At 51.7% G+C, this 17,924-nt stretch overlaps 1 protein-coding gene across 1 annotated transcript in view; it reads left to right on the top strand.

The window, feature by feature from the left end:
- The window catches only part of EMX2 (empty spiracles homeobox 2), a 6,675-nt gene continuing 5,896 nt past the window's right edge, over nucleotides 17,146-17,924 (top strand). Inside the window, exon 1 of the mRNA XM_021399674.1 lies at nucleotides 17,146-17,450. The gene's annotated coding sequence lies outside the window, so the exon portion shown is untranslated. The remainder of the gene's footprint in view (nucleotides 17,451-17,924) is intronic.

The following is a 17,924-nucleotide window of genomic DNA, read 5'->3' as shown; positions in this document are numbered from 1 at the left end:
GTTGTTTCGTCCTCAGCCTGGGCCCTGTGGGGAGCTGGGCCCTGCGAGCTTCATGTGCCCCTGCCTGGCTGGGCCTCTATAGCCAGAGGGGGCCAAGAGGGCACCCTGCTCCAGGCTCCTTCCCCAAGGAGGGAGAGGAGACCTCCAACTTGGGCTGTCTTGTGAAGTAAAGCTCACGCCAATTGCTGCCTAGGACAGCATGGCAGCCGGGAGGAGGAAGAGGAGGGTGCGGGAGATGAGGCCCAACTTTGATCTGGGTGTGAGAGAACCACGGCTGGGCAGGGACGATGGAACCGTGCCGAGACAGGCGGCCAGGGAAACAGGGGGCGGGGGGGAGAGAAGGAGCCCCTGCAGCTGCTGGGAAGAGAGGGGAAGGTAAAAGGGACTGCGATACCGCCAGGCCCACGGGAGGCTCAATGGGTTGTCTCATTATTATGGTGAACAGAGAGAACTCATGAGCTGGGAAAGATAGGAAGCTTTTATTTATATATTTTTTTTAAAGAGCGCAGCCTCTAGGAGGGTTTTTGCAGCTCAAGTGCTTTTATTTTGTGCCAATTACTTATACAGGGTCTGCATTATTCCCATAATCAGTCTAAATGAAAGTCAAACATGAAAGATTCCTAACAATGAGCTAATTGGAATGCCATTACCATTTAGATTTAATAAGGTATTTGTAATAATAAACTTGCCTCAGTCTATAGAGTTGTCTTATTCCCGTTCAGATCTTGCAGGAGTGTAAGAGTTGACATTTGTCATTCATTCCACAGGACACTGGATATAACCTTCAAAAAGTTTTAGTCTCGCAGCATTTCGTAAAGTGCTGGGGAAGGAAACAAAATCTATAGCCTGCTATTGTTCTGGCCATGCATAGCTCAAAGTTAACAGGAATTGTGTTAAAACTCAGCAGCAGATTATATCCCACATATCTTTCTTTATTTGCAGTCCAAACATCTTGCGGTTTAGAATGACTCACTCAATGTCCTCTTATGTAGCTGCACTCATTATTTGCATTGAGGTCTTGCTGAGGAACGCCAGGCTGGTTCCAGCGCTGTGAGGTACTACACAGGCACGCAGCACACGAGGGCTTTGCCTTGCACAGCTTAAGATCTAAGCAATTAAGTCAACCTGAATTCTATCTCGAAGCCAAAACATCCCATCTATGAAGGTAAAAGCTAATTAGAGCTCCCTGCAGATATATTTTTGAGAACAGTTCAAAAAAAAAAAGAAATAAAAAAAGATCATGCTTTACCTTTACAGGCAAGCTTTTTCACCAAAAGCATATGTGGGCTTAAAGACCTGGCCAAGGAAGTTTTCTCTGACTATAGCTCATAGCAAGGCGTAATCTTTGTGGGTATTTCTTTTGTTATGAAGTATAAGAGCTCGTTGTGAGCACTTTGGGAAATTCCCCTAGAAACAGATTGAAAATGCAGAGGTCAAGCAGGTGTGTGTGTACATGTAAGAATCAGGAAGATAATAACAGATCAGCCAAAAAGCCAACAAAGATACAAAGCAACAGAGATGATGCAGAGAACAGGATGCCACGGGCATAATTTAAATCAGTACATTTCTTCTCCCTCTCTCTTCTCTCCCCAAAAATCTACCAGAGTCATTTCTCCTAAAGAAATCCAACAGGTGACCAAAGGGGCAACGCAATGCTTAATTCCTATTTTAACAAAGAAATGAATTTCTTAGTGGCGTATCTCTGCGTGCAGCCACATTACCTATCCAATAGATTGTGCTGCCATTAGCTGCGGATGAATTATGTCCTGCTGACATGCTGTGGTCCCAGCAGCTAGTCCTGAATGATCTGACTCAACAGAAAACTTTGCACAATAGCTCCAATAAATGTCAAATCGTTGGAAACTGGCAAAGATCATGGAAATTTGGAATGTTCCTTTTTGAGGACAGTATTTTAATACAGTCTGACACTGGGGAATCAGCTGAACGTTCGTAACATCCAGGAAATTCTGGGCATGGTTGGTAAAATGACCAATGCTCTTACAAACCTACTTTTTCTCTCTACAGTACTATACGTATTGCACTCCAAATTGTTTTTCAGAAACTTAGGCCAACAATCAATGGCCTTAAGTTAACCATATGCCTGAGCATTGTGTTGGCTTGCTGGAGAAGGGCAAGAGAGCATGAAAATCAATAGCTTCTCTGGATGTTTTCACAGAATGCAGTTGGACTGAGAGCTAAAATGAGAGCCTAAAATTCAGACATTCCTGCTCTTGATGATCTGGTTAACCTACTTTGTCTTTTTCTGATTCTCTTTGCACATTAGAAAAACAAACGACGCTTGTTACTCAGATCACAGCAATGCTGCGAGGCTTAATTTTTTGAGAGGTGCTTTGGGATCCTTGTATGAAAAGTGCTATAAATATATACATTCTTAGTAGTATTTAATTAACTTCCTTTACAATCCCTTTGAGCCAGCACATGTTGCCAAAAATGCAATATTCTCTGAGATGTCTTTTATTCTTCTATCTGTCTGGAGTGCAGGACACATCCCAGCCTTATAAAGCATCCGATATTGATGTATCCGCATGCAGTGTATATATATAGCTAATACGATCAGACACTACTTTTTTTCCACAGGAACCCAGACTTGCTCAGTGTACAAGATGGACGTGCTTAGCAAATGAGGCAGCCATTCAGTCTTTATTTTTATGCTCATTGTTTGCCATGCGGCCACATGTCTCGTAGAGTGCATACCATCTAACCTTTGTAGTGAATCAGACAGGGCTCCGCCATAACTCACTCGCTTGGGCTCTCCAACTCCGCCTCACTCCCTGTTCAACATACATATGTGATCACGTAATCGAGGACCGGATCATAAGAAAGCTTTAACTTTGTCAGTTCCAAACCTCATTTTCCAGCATTAGGTTTTCTTCACACTAAAGCTTTTACCAAGAGGACGTAGGGACACAAAAGCTTTTTAGTAACAACTAAATGACCCCTGGAAGAATCCCATCGCATCATGCAGCTGCTTGTTAAGTAGCAACACTGTCCTGTAGGAACAAGGACACCTGTACCCGCTTGCCAGCCAGAATCTTTCCTTGTGTTACTGAAAGAACTCAAGTACCTCCAGGGCCGCTCCTGTTTTTCTCTTCTGTGTTGTGTCATGGAGCACATACCAAATGTGCTTTAATTAAGTTTCCTAATAAAGTCTACTGCAGATCTGCCCATGCAATATGAGAACAACTTTGCAGCATTTGATAATAACAAGATAAGTCTTTTCTCACCTGTCCTTCTCCCTGTTTTGGGAACTTGGAGGGTGGAGGTGGGGAACATATATATTTGCACAGTTTCTTATATTCATCAATTTTTGAATTAATCACTCATTTAGAAGTCTTCACCCTTCTTATGTACTCTGAAAAATCAAGTTTTGTTCCTTGTTTCTACCACCTGATCTGATATAGACACCTTTCAAGTTAAAGAAGTTATCCTGACTTGCACCTCAGCAGTTGCGTCTGTTCTGTAGTCTCTAAAGAGAACAATCCCAATAGCTTTTAGTAGATAACCAAGTAATTTAGGACTAGATTAGAAGAACAAAGAAACTGCAGTGCTGGGTGTAGAGCTCTCTACCTTTTGTATCTTCAAAGCCAAACACGTACAAGGAGGTGCAAGCAAGCAGCAATTTACGCACAAGCAGAACAAAAGGCCAAGGGCTTAATTCTGCAAAGATTTATGCACACTTATCTTTACACTCGTGATTAAGCCCAACAATTTTGGTAGAACCTTGGCTCCGGGAGCCCTCTGAGCATGCAGTATTAGACTCTGGAATTAGCATGCAATATGCTGCATTGCTGCAGAGGACTAACTTAAGGGGTGAGCAAAGCGTGCTGCAGAGGCTCAGTGGCAGCAAACTGCAGGCTGAGCAAATACTGCAGGCACTTCTAGGCAGATAGGATAGACTGTCGTCCTCTAGAAGTGATGGTATAATGAGATGTAATGAGCACGTACACAAGCATTTGAGGGTAATGTCTTTAAATCTCAGAGTCAAAAGTTTAAACCACATAGATGACATGGAAACGAGTGCTGGAGAAACTAGGGCAGTTTTCAAGCAGAGCTAACACGGAGCACGCCGGGAGAAGGACGTCTGCGTGACTTGGCTGGGCAAGGACAGCCTGGAGGGCTGGAGACCCCCAGAGCCAGGCAGCGACTGCCACAGCCTTTTGGCCCCATTCCTGACAGAAATGCACATTTCCATCCACACCCCACATGGCTCCCCGCTGGTTGTACACATTGCATTGAACAGGGCACAGATTTCAAGGCTGTGGGTTCTTGACCGTGGCCTCTGTCATTAGTGTCCCTGATTGTCTCTGTTCTTACCACATGAGGCACAATGGGGCCCATGTTCTAACTTGGGCCTCTAGGATCTCTTCTAATATGAATAGTAATGACTATAATTATTAATCATTACTGTGATTATGTGATTATAATTAATAATCATAATAATGAATCATTATAATTACTATACTAAATGACAAGCCCCGCTTCCTCCAGCGAACTTCAGAAGCACAAGGAACGAGCTGTTGTGTGTATTTAGTGAATCTCAAGCACCTCTGCACTTACAAGACCAAGGGGCTCTGTTTGTTTTAAGGACTTCCATATTGTGTTTCATTCAGAAACCTACAGCTGCCTTGAATTGTGACCGGTGGAGTGCTGCTACCATATGCAAGGTCCTTTGCTTACAATCCAGCAGTCATGAGCAAACAGAGATTGGCAAGGGCAAGGAATGTACATATGGATATTACTTGAGCTATAGAGAGCAGATATGCCTAATATTGCGGGTTTTTTTTCCATCTTAGATTTACAACTGAGAGTAATTCAGTTCATTGAAGAGCATTTTCAGAAAGCCCAAATAAAACAGCAAATGTGGAGGTTGCAGGCACGTGAAAGAGGAAGCTCACTGTGCCCAGACACTATGCTTATGTTCTCTCTGGGCAGGGCTGCTTTGGTGCTGCAAGCCCAGAACAAGGGATGGGAGTGCTTAAAAACCATTAATTCCATTTTCAAAGATGCAGGCATTTCATCCCTTGGTGATGAGCATGCCCCAAGCCCAAACAGCTCAGAGGTACTGACTGTGAGGTCGGTACTTTGCACGAAACACCTGAAATCTGTTGAGCAGCACTTGGGTACTTTGTGGCTTGTGGCAGAGGGTGTGAACAAGTGCCCTGCAGGAGCCTGCTGGAGTTACCCCATACATTGCTCTGGTAACTGCGCTGGTCTGAGTCACCCAGCTCCCTCCCTGGTGTGAAGAAATCCATCTTGCAGAAAGTAAAATCCATCCAGAGGGTTTCGTTGTTTAGGATTACTGCTTCATTGCTACCATCAGCTGCACACTCTGCAAGGGACCGGACAAGTGTAATGACAGAGTAGAGAAATCCAATCGGTTTCTTAAAACAAAATATTTGGTAAGAGTTAGTTGACACGATTAGATTCAGCACTGGTGACTTTAAAATGTTGTTATCAATTATCATAGCTGGTAGCATGAACCTGAGATTATGTATTTTGCAGCTATTGTACAGCTACCATAACAAGAGCCGCCACTGCCATTTTCATGTTACTGAGCACAATGAACTGTATGGGAAAATGTTTGCCCTGCCTTCATACTTTTAGTATATTTTGGAAGGGAAGGGGTAGGAAAAGGCCCCTTCTATGCTCCTGTTTCAGGAACGAGCCTGCGCACAGTTCTCCAAACTGTTAGATGAACAGAAAGTGGGAGCATCTGTGCAGCAGCTCCTCTGCAGCAAGGCGGGGAGAGAAACAAACGCTGATAGCTACGAACATTAAAGAGCAATCAGTTGGGCCACTTGTCATCAAAAGGGTCTACCTCAGATGTGCGCTGCCTTAGGATCGATACACGGGTCTAGAGTGGGGTTCACAGGAAGATGAGGGATGGATTTTATTTCCAGCATGTTTGCTATGCCGTTACTGACAGGTTGAGCTTTGCAGAGAGAGCACATACAGGGCATTGCTGCTCGAGCACTTGTAGCAGCCATTACCTGTCAGTTTATAACTCTTAGCAGAGAAGATAAAAACTTGTGAGCACAGAAAAAGTGACTAAGACAAGTAGCTATTATGGCTTAATTATAACATCTACACTCAGGCCTGAACTTGGAGCAGAATGTAGCTGTTATTCACCACATTCCTGCTTGCTGTGGTTTCTAGGCACTAGGTATTTTATGGAACAATGAAAAGATGAAGGCATAAATCCCAAAGGTAATTTAGGGCCTAATTCTATCAAGTGGAGTCAGAGTGAGATAACTTCGTGAATCTCCACTGAGACATTGGTGTTCCTCCAGAGGGAGGTGCTGAGGCACCCATGACAGCAGGACTGACACCCAGCATTGTCAGGTGGGATCAGGTGCTGGCTTCCTATAGCACGTGTTCAGAGGTGGTGGGAGCACTGAGATGGGCCCTAAGGCTGTCAGAGCTCCTTCAGTCAAATGCGTGCATGTATGGATGATTTAATTACCAGACTGTTTAGGAGAAATTCTAATCTCTCTTCAGCCACTCACACTGACATCTCTGATGTGTGATACCGTTTAGATTGAAAAGGGAATCCATTTAAAGCCTAAACACTGCAATTACTTTTTTAGATGCCTGCGAGCAGCTCAGAGTTCAAGCACATGATGATCCTCAACCCTGCTAAATTAAAGGCAATAGACCGGTGCGGGGAGAGAAAGAATGTTCAAGTACACAGTGTTTCAAAGGATGTGGTTTGCAATCTGACATGAACGATTTTCAGACTAGAAGTGTAACCTAATAGGGCCAAGGTTTCCAGACTGAGGTGTGCATCGTGCCAGAGACAGGCGAGCAAAACGCAGGGCAGCCCGGCTGCTGCCCAGCCAGATGCTGTGCACATCCAGCACTGGGTGCGGGGGGGCAAGGAGGGGCTGGGGCCGGGAGACTGCCTGAATGGTGCTCCCACATCTCTGCAGGCTGCTGGCTAGGTGTGCCATTCACAGAGTTGCTCACTCCTTATAAATAACCCTTTCTTTTTGTGATAATGTCACAAGGGCTGGGATGCAGATTCTTGCTAATTTTTTCTTCCCTCTTGGCGTATCAGCAGTCAGAAAGCACACACACACACACACACACACACACACACACACACTTTTGCCATCTTACATGTTTTTGCCAAGCCACGACCACAAGCCATCCTGACAGCTTCTGGCAGTTGTGACACAGAACGTATGGCTCGTGTGGCAAAATGTGCTGGCACGTCCCCCCATAGGCCCCATCACTTACACAAAGCATTCGATGCCAGCTAGCAGCTGCTGTGCTGCGGCTGCTTGCATCGCACCAGTAGGACTATCTCATCCTTTCTTTTCACTTCCCCGTCTCCACCTGTTCTTTTCTTTTTATTTTATTTTTTTCCCTCTTCTACCTCTCTCTCTCTTGTGTCCTATGTAATGACTGGCAGGGTTCTGGGGTGGGGACCATCCCTTTGCTCCGTGTGTCCCTCCCTCCCCGTAGAACTCTCCTGGCACAGCGCTGCACTACAGGAATGCACAACCACGCTGCTGGCGCCCGAAGATCCCTGGCAAGCTGAAGGGTGAACGGCCTGGAAAGTGAGCACACGGGTAAAAGCACAGCTCAGGGGGGGGGGGCTTTTAATGAACTTTTGGAAGGTAATGTAGCGCTGCTCTACCCAACTGAAGGTATTTGCATAGCTGAGATCCGCCTGGTTATTTATTGCATTTTGGCTGTCTGAGTGTGTTGCCTGTTTTTGTTTGGTAGTTGCTAATGTTTCTGATCTCAACTGCAGAACATATTTATGGTTCAGGCAAGCTGCCCAAGAGACAGCCCTAAGGAAATAGCTTGCCCCGAAACAATGGCGTTCTGCATCTTGTCCGGAACATGTCTGACAGCACGGAGTGTGCTTGGGGCTGGTGGTGGGGTTCATCCTGGAGGTGTGGTCACAGCCTGACATGGCTGCAAAGGGCAGCTGTCTGCACCTGGGGGGTGGGTTCTGCTTTGCCTCTCCCATTTGGTGACACACTCTCCCAGTGTGGCACAAAACCTCGCCTGGCTATGGCAGGTTGGCATTAAGGTGAAGGAGGAAGCTGTGCTTGGAGTTGCTGTTCCTTACCCGTTGCCCAAGACTAACAGATGAGAGTCAGTGTTTCTTGAAAAAGTTGAAAAAAATCAAGAAAAACACTATGTGTTTTTCTTGCTAGCCCTAACCCTTGTGCAACAAATTCCCTCTGAGGCCTCAGTTTTATTCCTTCATTTTCACCATAGATATGGGTCCTTTCATATTTGGAAAGCATATTTGGTACTCATCTTCCACCTCCAAGCTCACATGGCTGTTTTTGATGATTTGTTAACAATTCAATGGCTCTAAAAAAAAAAGATTTTTTTTTCCACAGGAAATACAAATAAAACATTGTTCAGAGCAACGTGGTAACACAGAGAGTAAGTGTTGCAGTGTAACTCCTTAAACCCACACGCAAGGCATCTGTCTTCACTGTCACTGCACTTTCTGCCTCAATAGTTTGTCCTGAGATTGACTTCACACCATTCTCAGTGGTTCTGCCTTGATACCAAATGGTTTGCAGAACTGCGTGGTGGTACACCTGTGGGAGACTGTAGAAAAAAACAAGAGGTGGAATCTTATTTGAGAGCTAAATGTGATCACGAGATCACTGTGCAATAAGGTTCAATCTTCTACTTGAAGTAGCAGGAGACATTTTGCCACCAACTTCAGCCAGAGCAGAAGGCTCATGATGAGCACACAGGAGTAAGCAATGTCCTTTAGTCCTCAGCTCCACCGTTGCCCACTGTAGTCTTGGCCCTTCCTCTTCTCGTTTGTATTCAAGATACTTCAAGGACTTGATGATCCTTATGGGTCCCTTCCAACATGGGTTATTCTAAGAAGTGGACAATTACTTTGTCCTCCTCCTTAGACCCCTGGGCCAGAGGCTGTCATCTGGCTCTATACATAAAGCAGCATAGCACCAGCATGCCCTAACCTTGAGTGAGGTCTGTAGAGTGTTACTGCAGGGCGAACAAATAACCCATAACCCAGAACTTCTCCAAGAAAGCTTTCAGAGGGCAGAGCAGGAGAGCTCTGTTGGCCTGCATGAATGCTGCAAATGGTGCAGTGCTGGGATCCACCGAGGTTCCTCTGAGTGCTGGAAGTCCCCAACAACTCAGAATGAATAATCCCCTTATTGCTCTCTTGGATACTCTGGGATGTTCAATGCAAGCAAGGAAAGCCAAGCACTTCATCCTCCAGGGTTCTCCTGGCCAGCCCCAGTGCTCAGAGCTGAGTGAGCCACGAGCGGGCAGTGCCCATCCATGGAACCCAGAGCCCTGTGCAGTGTGGCTGGGAGCTGGGAGCCAGGGGTCCTGAGCTATAGCACTCAGCTCTGAGCCCTCTGTCAGTGTGAATTTGGCTGTTTCTTGCTGTGCATCCCTCTGGCACACCCTGCCCACTGCTTCCAGCCCCATTCCTCCACGTGTGCCAGCCCTGTCCCAGGCTGCACAGCTTGCCGCTCGCGGGAAGTCTCCCATTTACCAAAATTGTAATATTTGAGCCATTACGAACATTTTTCGCAATTAAAGCTTCCACACAGTTCAGTCAAAGACATGATTGTGCTGTTTGCTGCTGTCTCCGATTAGGAATTTAGTTGCCTAAAACTTTCCGTGCTGTCCAGCAGAGCGCAATGGGCTGTTGACGGCTATGTACTATTTTTTCAGCGGCACTGGGAGAGAAATGGGTTTGTTAGAATATTTTCACACTGAATTGCAAATGATCCCATGCAGCTATTCTTTTCTTCTCTGCAAATATTTTCCATCTCTGGTCTCCAAACAGTTAAATGAAAGACAGCCCGTAACATGGAGAGCTCTTTAATCCTAGGATAGGCAATTGCAAACAGAATAGAGGACATCAACCTCCTTTTATTTCCCATTCAGGACCTGGAGGTGAAAAAGCCAATATTCCTCCGTGTGATGCATCTAGCTGAGCAGATGCTGAACTGCATGTGCTCATTTTAGTCCACTCTGCCAGTGTATGGAGAGCAGAAGTACTGACACATCAGAGCAAGGCTCTCGGCCCCTCCAAACTCACAAACTTGGGTTTCAACCCCAAGACTCCCTGTGCCCATTCCATTGGGTCAGCCCTGGCCCCACGGGAGCGGCCCGGTGCCGAGGGTGCTGAGGCCGGGGAGGGCGCGAGGAAGAGGGAGGAGAAGGGACCCGGGAACGGTGGGAACAGACAGCAGGGCCGCGCAAATTTGTAAAATGGCCACCTCGGATGGGGAGAAAGAGTGAGGGGGAAAACCTCCGTGTGGAAGTGGTTGCAAATGAGAACGGCCTGATGAGAAAGTTTCGGCGGTGTAAGGGGCAGAGCAGAAGGTGCTGCGGAGCGGAGCTCTGCAGAGGGGCAATGCGTCTCCCCGGCATCCCGGCCCGGGCACGAACATCTCAGCCCCGCAAATCCCCGAGCTGCCGGCACCCACGAAGCCCCACCACTGTGACATGGACGTGCCCCTCGTGGGGCAGCAGGAAAACCGCAGCGGGGCTGGCGGCTCCGTGCAGCACCCAGAGCTTCATTCATTATTTCCATGTTCTCGTTTCGCCTTTCTATGGGTTTGTCAGAAAGAACCTCTCCGGCTCCCTCCTGCCCTTCGCAGCGAGTTTGCAGCGGTCCCCGTGCCGCAGGGCTCAGCTCTGGGGTCCCCGCCCGCTGCGCGCCCGTTGCGCACCCGCGCAGAGTGCGGATTGCCGGCCAGCTGTGCCCGCCGGCGCTGGGTCCGGGCACGGAGTGCGGCGGGGACAGCTCAAGCGCCGTCTGCCGCAGAAAGACAGCCGGGCGCCGGCACAATGGGCTGTTTTCCATCCGCTGTGTGAAGAATGGTGAGCTGATGGCTCTAAAATTCAATTGAATACCTGCCCGGACCTAAGTCTAAATATTATTTTTTAAAAGAACAATGTGTAATTAAAAACTAATATTTAACAACGTAAACGCCGATCCGCTAGGAAATAACAGCCTTTCTTCGCAAAACCTCCGAGATTGACTCCGTTTCCTCCTGTAAAATGAGGCCAGCCTGAACTCTCCAAAGAATCAGTGAGATCAAGTATTTCAGCGCTCAATTTACAGCTCCGGGGGATGTGGGACCCTTTCCCAGCTATCTGGGAAGGCTCGGAAATAACCCCGGCAAGGAGGAGGGGGGAGAAGGAAGGGGAATGAATTCCCGAGCACCGCGCTAACACCTGTAGTGCGTCCGTAACTCAGCCTCGCTGCGGCCATCGCCGGGAGCGGGCATCTCTCCGGCAGCGCGCAGTGAACTGCGAGCAGGGAGAAGGCACAAGCAAACAAACAAATAAACGAACGCGTCGGGTTCGCTCATTTGGAATGAGTAACCCTGATTTGGGGCGATGCCGCCGTGATACGGGCGAGGAACAACGCCTGCGTCTCCCGAACATCGTCGCCTGTTGATGCGCGCTCCCTGAGCTGGAGGGAGCGAACCGCGAACAGATCTGTTAGTTGCCTCAAAATAAAAATCAAATCCAATCACACCGAGTGCCCCTCGGGGGTCATACATTTTGCGTCTCTCTGCGATGTCACAACCTCCCCCCAAACCCTCCGGGCTTCTCTCCTTCCTCCTCCGCTCCTGTAATGACCGGGACAGCGCGGCCGTGCGGAGCTCGGGGCGCCGCAGAGAGGGAGGCCGAGCGGGAGACCTGGACTCATCGCCCCACCGCCGCCTGCCCCCGACCCTCCCTCCTCTCCCCGACCTCGGCGTGGAGCTGCGGGCAGCGCTGCCCGGTGCTCGGTTCCGAGGGACGTTTCGAAACGGCGCATTGGCGGCAGAGTCTCCCCGCGGGTGTGCGGAGCTCCTCGCAGACTCTCGCCTCTCCTTTCCTGCCCCTTTGTCTGCGGGGAGCGATCCCCCGCGGAGCCCGGCCCGAGGCTCCCGGAGCGCGGCCGGCCCCAGCCCGGAGCTCCGCCGCCTTCCTGACCTGCGGGCAAACAAGGGCTCTCGTTACCATATGATCTCTCTCTTCCTTTTTTTTTCCCCATTTGTCTCCTTTTTTTTTCCCCTTTTCCTTTTATTTTTTTTCTTTAACGGTCTGTAGAAAGTGAAAAAACAATCAGGTAGACACTTTCTGGAGAGAGCCGCTATCCACTCACTCGTTTGCCCATATGGAGAAAATTACCCCTCGACTTCAGACTTTCGTTGCATCCCTGCATCAAACAGCCCAGAGCCCGCAGCACGCGGGAGAAGGGTCACTTTCGATTCCCGAGCTCTGCTCCTCTCGCCCGGTGCAGCCGCCGCAACCCCGGAGGCTCCGAGCCGAGGGGACCGCTCCGGGAGAGCCCCGCTGCAGTGCAGCGGTGGCCGGGGCGGGTGCTTGAGGCTCGCAGCCCGGTGCCCTGGGACCTCAGCCCCGTGCCTGCGAATATCGCCGCGTGTCTACGGCCGGCTGTCTGCGGAGGTCTCTGCCCAAGCAGCGCAGCCGGAGTCCTCTCGCAGCACAGCGCTGCGCTTCTGCCGCGGCTCCCGACAGAGGCCCGACCTTTCCCTTTGTTCCTGCGGCGAAAAGAGGCGGCCCGGCCCGAGAGAGCTGCAATCCACCTCAGGGAACGCGCAGAGAAGAGCCAGCACCTCTGGCCCGGGGATCCTCAACTTCAGCGCTGCGCCGAGGGGAAGTTTTCAGAAACTCCTAAACACGCTTTCCCCCTTATTTTTTCCCTTCCTTTCAGGAAATCATAAAAAATATACAGACTATAAAAGCTTTAATTCAGAACGAGTCCAGGAGTGAATGCAGTTGGTGAATGGAAGCATCCAGCGCGATGTAAACTGCGCAGAAACCCGAAGGAAGCGCGCACGCAGTGTAAGGAAAATTTCCCACGTGTGCGCTGGACATTTATCATGCGGGGAGAAAATGTCACCCCGGAGCTCGGGTGCCTGAAAAATCCACGGAAAACGCTGGTTTTGCTGTAGGAGCTGTGTTTTGTTACATGCCGCGCGACTTCCACAGCGCACACACACGTTGGGGAGCGCGCATCAGCGGGGAGAGATCCGGAGGGGCTCTGAGTGACTTAAGCGGACATTACGCGTCCATCCCGAGATGCCCCTGCCAGCAATTACGTGCTTCGAGTCCTCGAGAAAAATGCAAGATTGAAAATGAAATACGTATTAATGAGTATAAGTGAACGGTACTTTAATATGCTAATTCTGAGTCGCTATACTTCAGGAGCTCGGAGAAATATCTGAGTTATTCCGCGTTCTTCCCTGCAGTCTCCTTCTGCCCCACGTGGGGATGGACACCTCGGGGGAACGGAGGGCTCAGTGTTGGTCGGGGGGTGAACCCCCCAAAATGCCCTCTGCACTTTGCAAGCCCAAAGTTCGCCGGTGAGTGGGTGAGGCGAACACAGAAACGAAGCGTGCACTGAGAAAACGAGAAGAGAAGCGGCAGAGCTCACTTTCCTCCGAGCTCGATCCAGCGTTGGGGTCCGCAGCTGCCCGGTGGGCTGCAGAGGCCGCCCCACAACTTTGGGGGTTCCCAGTAGGGCCGGGAGGAGGTCCCGCGGCTGCGCGGCAGTTCAGCGCATGGCACCGCGTTGCGCAAAAGTCCTCCTCCGTCCCGCGGAAAGTAGCGCCGACCTTCCCCGATACCCGGCAAAAGCCGCCGTGAAATGGAACGCGAACGTCCTCGGGATCGGGCGCTTCGGGAGCGCGGCGCACGGGGGTCACTCAGAGAACGAAAGCTCTGAGTGAGAAACTAAAAGCACTCCGGTAGTAACAGAAAGTGTCGAAGTGGCTTAGTTGAAAATATCAGTGCCATTTTCTGTTTTTCCTTAGAAACAAAGCTTTTCAGTGGCTAATTTTGATTGTTTGTTTTTCCTTTTTTTTTTTTTTCACCCTCGTTTCAACAGCTGAAAACTCACTCCGGAGGAAAGTTGAGGGAAGTTTGCAGCTACAGCCCCTGCTCGGGTGGGAGCTCCGCCGGCCTCGAGCGGCCCCAAACGCTGCTGTCGGAGGGGATTCCGTTTGGGAACCGTCACGAAAAGGCACTTTCCTGCCCAAATCTCCGCTCTGGAGCCGCACCGCTCGCTGCGGGGCAGCACTGGTGGGAAAATGCGAGCTGGAGACAGGCTTTGGAGGGGACAGCGAGGAGAGTAAGGTGGGCGCGGGGCTGCACATGCCCTACCCATGTGCAGAGAAGGGATGCAAGGTGAATTTCGGTTTGGGATCCATCAAAAGAAATAAGCATCAGGTGCAAAAATTCTCTTTGCACGCCGCTCACACACAGACACACACACAAAAAAAAAAAAAAAAAAAAAAGCCAGAGGTGACGTTCCCCGGGATGCCCCCAGTTCCGGCAGCGCAATGATGCCGGCAGGTGGAAAAAAAAAAAAAAAAGCGAGCGATTTTCAAAACGTTGCCATCCTCCTGCCGCGATTCCAAATGAAGTTTTAAAAGAAAAGCGCAGGGGGTGATTAGGTCGCTCAGAAGCCGAAAGGTTTCGTGCCCTGCTGTGGCCGACAGCGACCTTCCGCGAGGAGCGGCGACGGCCCGTGGAGCGCAAATCTGCGCAAATCTGCGCGCCTCGGGCCATCGTCGCTCCCCGCGGGAGGTCGCTGCCGGCGGCAGAGGGCGCTGCCGCCCCGCGGATGCTCCGGGACCGGGTAACCCGGGTAGGGCCTGGCCGGGAGCGGGTTCCCCCGAGGGGGAGCCCTGGAAGCGAGCTGTGCGCAGCACCCGGGAGCCGCTCCCCGGTGGTGGTGCCCCGGTGTGGTTGGGTCACCCGCGCTCCGTCCCTTTCTTTGTGGCCCTGCCACGGCGGGGCTGCCCGCATGGTTGGGGATGCCAGCGAGATGCACTCGGGGGGAATTCACCTGCTTGGCCGAGCCCACCAGGCATCTCCACGGTCCACAGCCCTATTCCCCTGTATCCAGCTCGGTTGGGCTGGGAGGCCCAGGATCCCGTCTCTCAGCGCCTAAATCCCTCTGCCCCACATTTAGGACGCCCGAAAACGAATGGAACGGTGCGTTTCGGGCGCTCCACCAACTCCCACAGCCTCCCTCCAGCACGACCTCTCCTTCCCTTTGCGGACACAGATCCGCGGGGCCGGAGGGAGAGGGGACAGACGGACGCAACCTGGAACAGAAAGTTACGTGGGGGATGAAACTTCCCTCCCCGCCTCCCCCCAGCCGCGATAGCTCAGCCATAAACAACCGCCTTACCCCGAGGTCTCCCGCATCCGAGGCCTTCCTCGCATTTTCTTCTTGGCTCGGCTTCTCAAAGATGAGTATTACTTTGGAAATCCGAAGCCAGCGCCTCTGAGGCCAGCCATGTAATTTGACTGCGAATGTAGCGCACCCCTCCCTCCGTGAGAGGCTGCCTCCAAGAGTGCGTTTGGAGCAGATCGGGGACTGCTGGGAAGGAGCCCCTGCCAGATTTCCTCCTCGCAGCCGCCAAGAGGACAGGAGAGAGCGGCCCGCGAGGCTGCGTGGGGAAAGTTCACGGGAGGAGCTGCGGGGTTCGCTGCGGACCCGGGCGGGCAGCACGGGGCAATCCCCGAAAAGCGATGGTGACCGCGGGAGAGATGTGGGGAGAGCAGAAAATACTGGGAACGTCCATCACGAGCCGTGCTGGGTTTTGTTCCCACTGCCCGTGGCCCGTTTTCTCTTTGACAAACCGACAGAACCTCTGCTCCCCGGGCTCTGCTCTGTGCGTTTTGTCTGTTTGTGTGCACATACACAGACACACACATGTAGGTGCCTATGAACGCGTAGGAGCAATGCGCGGGGCCTGGCAGCTCCCCGCAACCGCAGCGCTGTGGGACGGCATCGGGACGGGAACTCGGCCCCGCGGATGCTTCCCGGCAGCGCAAGGGGCGAAATGAAGTGTGCGGTGCGGGAGGTGCTTCCTGGTGCGTGCGTGCGGCGGTGGGGATGTTTGGCACACGGATACAGCCCCCGGTCCCCAGCTGCTAAAAGACTTGCTGCAGTTTTCAAAGCAGACTTGCGGTTGTCTCGGGATGTCTGGGGGGGAAAAAAAAAAAAAGAAGAAAAAGAAGAAGAAAGAAAAGAAAAAAATGAAAAAAAATAGAGAGGGAAAGGGAGAAAAAAATGGGGAAAAGGAAGAAGGAAAAAAAGGGGAAAAAAGGAGGGGAAAAGGGAGGGGGAAAAGGGAAAAAAGGAGGTGAAGTTTCCCAGTTCAGACTCATTCTGCCGTCGCAGGGAATGTAAATACGCAGATGCAGAACGCAGCTCTCCGCAGAAGTTTCGTTCTTTGCAGTGCTCGGAACCAGAACTCAGCTGCACCCGCAAACCGAACCCCGCCGTATTCGGGGCTCTTTCTGACCTCCGTAACGCCACAGCTCTGCGGGAACAGCGTTACGGGAACGGGGCTCCACGAAAAAGGGACGAGGGGACCTAAGAAGTGTCATAACGCGGAGCTGAAGGCACACGGGAGCCCCGCGCCTGTGCCTGCGCTTTCCCAAATGTGCGCGACCTGCACCGCAACGCGAGGAGAACCGCACGTATGCGCGGATCTCCGCGCGTGCGGCCGCGCAAAGGCAGATCCCCGTGTAGTGAAGTCCTTCACAAAGTGAACCCGTCCCGAAACAAAAGGCGAACGGACACTGCCATCCCCGCGTGCCCGACGCCACTTTGTCACGTCCCCTTAGCGCAGCTCCGGGGTGCTCCTCTCAAAGCCATCGGCCCACGAGAGCGGCCCTGCGGGCGCAGCGCTCGGCTCCCTCCTCTGCGAGAAGCGGGGACGCTCCCAGCCCCGCTCAGGTCTTAGAGCATTCGGATGCAGCGGAGTAACGGATTCTTTGTGTACAAAGCAGGGAGGAAATAGAAAACAAAGTACAGGAATGAGGGGAAGGAGCCGGGGCTGGGTGCAGCCGCCCCCCCTCCCACCTCGTTCCCGCAGCACCATTCGTTTACATCCGCAATTCTGCATCTTTCAGATAAATTACACATCGGCGTAATAGATTTAAAGCACGCCAGATTTTTTATCATTAATTGTCAATGTGCAAAATACCTGCTGGTACTTCACTTTAGAAGAATGTAATTGGCAAAAATGGGAGGCTGATGAATAGATAATAGATCCTTAACTACCAATAAACAGTAAGCACCAGCCAAGAGTATTAGGATGTGATCATAATTATTCCGCGGCCCCAGCCAATGGGAGGAGGAGAACTCAGCCCTAAAATCAGCCCCGGACCCAAAGGTAATCGCGAAAATCCGGACAGGGCTGGAGCCGGGGATCGTTCCCCCGTCCCGCCCGGAGCGCCCCGGCCCCGCGGGATGCGGCCGCGCTTCGCTTTGTCTGCGGCCCCGCGCGGTGCGGGCGCTGCGCGGCAGCGGAGGGACACATAGAGAAGTTGTGCGGTGGTGCGCGGCCCGATCCGGAGCGCAGAGAGCGGGGGGCACCGCGCCGGGACCTCGGGGCTCCGCGCACACCCAGGTAACCCCGTTGGGCCGCGAGCCCCGGCGAGACGGCGGGGAGAGGGCTTCGGGCTGCGGTCCCACCCCCACCCCGCGCTCCCCCCAGCGGAGATGCGGAGCCCTCTCTGGGCCCCCCCCCTCCCCGTCCCGTCCCCTACCTCGGTCGGCGGCTGCCGGCGCTGCGCGGGGGCGGCCCGGGGCGCGGCTGCGCGGATGTGCGCGCTCCCCCCGCCCGGCGCACTCCGATCCGCGGCTCCATCCCTCCCGATGGCGCTGCCCGGCGCTTCGCCTCCCCTCTGACGCACTTTAAAGAGTCTCCCCCTTCAACCTCGAGGCGAGTAATAGCGACCAATCATCAAGCCATTTACCAGGCTTCAGAGGAAGCTGTTTATGTGATCCCAGCACTAATTAGGCTCATGAACTAACAAATCGTTTGCACAACTCGTGAAGGGGCCGATCACATCCATGGATTGTCTTTGGACTTAGGGAGGGC

This window comes from Numida meleagris, chromosome 5, assembly GCF_002078875.1.
Source record: "Numida meleagris isolate 19003 breed g44 Domestic line chromosome 5, NumMel1.0, whole genome shotgun sequence".
Classification (NCBI taxonomy): domain Eukaryota; kingdom Metazoa; phylum Chordata; class Aves; order Galliformes; family Numididae; genus Numida; species Numida meleagris.
Note: the sequence above shows the minus strand (reverse complement) of the source record. Positions and strands in the feature narration are given on the sequence as shown.